A 3,339-nucleotide genomic window follows, 5' to 3' on the forward strand; every position below is an offset into this window, starting at 1 on the left:
GGGCGGCCCGGGGGTGGCCCTGTGCAGGGCGGGGTGGGCTGGGCGGGGTCGGCGGGGCGGGCTGGGCGGGGCGGGGTCGGCGGGGTCGGCGGGTGGGCTGGGTGGGGCGGGGTGGGCGGGTGGGCTGGGCGGGGCGGGGTAGGCGGGGCGGGCGGGGTAGGCTATGCGGGGCGGGGCGGGCGGGTGGGCTGGGCGGGGTGGGCGGGTCGGCTGGGCGGGGTGGGCGGGGTGGGCGGGTCGGCTGGGCGGGGTGGGCGGGGTGGGCTGGGCGGGGCGGGCGGGCCGGGTGGGCTGGGCGGGGCGGGTGGGTTGGGCGGGGTGGGTGGGCGGGTGGGCTGGGCGAGGCGGACGGGCCGGGTGGGCTGGGCGGGGCGGGCGGGTGGGCTGGGCGGGGCGGGGGCGGGGTGGGCGGGGGGGGTGGGCGGGGTGGGTGGGCTGGGGGGGGGGTGGGTGGGCGGGTGGGCTGAGCGGGGCGGGCGGGCGGGGGTAGGCTGGGCGGGGCGGGCGGGGTGGGCTGGGCGGGGCGGGCGGGGTGGGCCAGGGTGGGCTGGTGGGCTGGGCGGGGCAGGGTGGGTGGGGTGGGCGGGTGGGCTGGGCGGGGCGGGCGGGGTGGGCCAGCCCACCCCGCCCGCCCCTCCCAGCCCACCCGCCCGCCCCGCCCAGCCCACCCCGCCCACCCCGCCCGCCCCGCCCAGCACCCCCGCCTAGCCCACCCGGCCCGCCCTCCCCGCCCAGCCCACCCCGCCCGCCCCGCCCAGCCCACCCGCCCCTCCCAGCCCACCCCGCCCGCCCCGCCCGCCCACCCCGCCCGCCGGGTGGGCTGGGCGGGCCGGGCGGGCTGGGCGAGCTGGGCGGGGTGGGCGGGGTGGGCGGGTGGGCTAGGCGGGTGGGCTGGCGGGGCGGGCGGGTGGGCTGGGCGGGTGGGCGGGGTGCGCTGGGCGGGGCGGGCCGGGTGGGTTGGGCGGGGTGGGCGGGGCGGGCGGGTGGGCTGGGCGGGGCGGGCGGGGTGGGCTGGGCGGGGTGGGCTGGGCGGGGTGGGCTGGGCGGGGCGAGCTGGGTGGGCTGGGCGGGGTGGGCGGGGTGGGCTGGGCGGGGTGGGCGGGTGGACTGGGCGGGGTGGGCGGGTGGGCGCGGGGGCGGGGTGGACGGGTGGGCGGGGTGGGCTGGGCGGGGTGGGCGGGGTGGGTGAGGGGGAGGGGGAGGGGGAGGGGGGAGGGGCGGGAGAGAGGGAGAGGGGGATGGGGAGGGTGGAGGGGCGGGGAGAGGAGAGGGGGGAGGGGGGAGGGGGAGGGGGGATGGCTAGGCGGGGGCGGGCGGGTGGGCGGGGCGGGGTGGGCTGGGCGGGGCGGGTGGGCCGGGTGGGCTGGGCGGGGCGGATGGGTGGGCTGGGCGGGGTGGGCGGGGGGGTGGGCTGGGCTGGGCTGGGCGGGGTGGGCAGGGTGGGTGAGGGGGAGGGGGATGGGGAGGGGGGAGGGGCGGGGAGAGCGGGAGAGGGGGATGGGGAGTGGGAGGGGCGGGGAGAGGGGGGGGGGGGGTGAGGGGGAGGGGGGATGGCCGGGCGGGGGAGGGAGGGGGATGGGGAGGGGGGAGGGGGCGGGGGTGCGGCGGCCCGGTGGGAGGGAGAGGGTGCGGCGGCCCGGGGGTCGGAGGGGCAGGGGTCGGGGGGTGTGCCAGGCGGGGGGAGGGTGGTCGGGGCGGCCTGTGGGGCCGGAGGGGGAGGGGGGCGTGGCGGCCCGGGCGGGGGTCCTAGGGGTCGGCCCGGTGCCGGGTGGGCCCGGGGTGGGGTGTGGGATGGGCAGGGGGCCGGGTGCGGTGGGGTTGGAAATTTTTTTTGGCCGGGGTGGGGGCGGGTGCCGGGTGGGGTTGGAAATTTTTTTTTTTTTTAAATTAAAAAATGGGGGGGGGGGAGGGAGTTAGGGGGGCAGGGGTTGGAGAAGGGGGGAGGTGTGGCGGGCGGGGTGGGGTAAATAGCAAAATTAGGCTAGACAGTTACCAATTCACCATGTGGTATAAAAAAAAAATTTGGCTTGGAAAATTTTTTAATTTAAAAAAAAATATATTTTTCATTAACGTAATTTAATATGAAAATTTCGAAAAAATAATTGTACTTGCCTTTCAATTGCGACAATTCTTCGTTGTATATATTGTTGATAGCAATATCGCTGCTCCACAAATTCACGAGTCTTTCAAGGAATTTCAGAAAACCTAGATGTGAGGCGAGTAATAGTGATAGCGAAATTTATTATATAAGTGAAATTACGAAGATGTTTTTCCATACGATTAATGTGGGATAATTTGTTTTACATTATTATAGAGAGAATATTGTAGAGTTGTTTTACAACGGATTGAATGTGGGATTAATATGTTTGGGAATATATTATAAAAATTAGAAAAAAAAGAAATTGTTAAGTAAATACGATATACTTTAACTATTAGAATAATTAATGTACAAGTTGTGATTTACAATTTGAATTTTAGTGATTTATTTCATAAAAATAAATTAGTTTATGTTTTTCAATCAATTGTAGAATAAAATAATAAAGGTAAATAAATCTAACAAACTTTTAGAGGGAAATATTTTCGCGAAAATTTTTGGACGGAAATATCTTCGCGAAATTTTTGGAGGGAAATATTTTCGCGAAAATTTTTGGAGGGAATAACTTTGGAGGGAATATTTCATTCTTTAAGCTATATAATACTCTCAGGAGACTCCATTTGTGTCATTCAACATTTTCTATTTGAAAGTGATGGATTGCTCTGATGGTGAAGTTTCGGTTTATACACCATCAACATCTTCATCGCGTAACAACTCTATTCATATTGATGAATATAGTGGGAATCCTTCCACTATGAATAGAAAGTCAATTCTTCCACTTAGTCCCGATTCTAAGAACTACGAGAGCAACACTGATGAAAGAGGGGATGGAGAATTTAAAGAGTCACAGATTCCACTTAGTCCAAATTCTAAGGACTATGAAAGCAGCGGTGATGAGGAGCATGATGGTGAAGTTCAAAAGAATGGGGTGTCACAATGTCCACTTAGTCCTAATTTTGAGGACTATGAGAGTAGCAGTTTTGAAGAATGTGATGGTGAAGTTCAAAAGAATGGAGGGTCACGATGTCCACTTAGTCCTAATTCTGAAGACTATGAGAGCAGCAGTTTTGACGTGCATGATGGAAAATTTCAAAATAATGGAGTGTCAAAGTGTCCACTTAGTCCTAATTCTAAGGACTATGAGAGCAGCAGTGATGATGAGCATGATGATGAATTTCAAAAGTATGGATTGTCACAGTGTCCAGTTAGTCGACTATGAGAGCAGCGGTGATGAAGCGCGGGAT

Source organism: Pinus tabuliformis, chromosome 2_1, assembly GCF_031772625.1.
Source record: "Pinus tabuliformis cultivar Carrire ecotype Pingquan chromosome 2_1, CPIR1, whole genome shotgun sequence".
NCBI classification, from domain to species: domain Eukaryota; kingdom Viridiplantae; phylum Streptophyta; class Pinopsida; order Pinales; family Pinaceae; genus Pinus; species Pinus tabuliformis.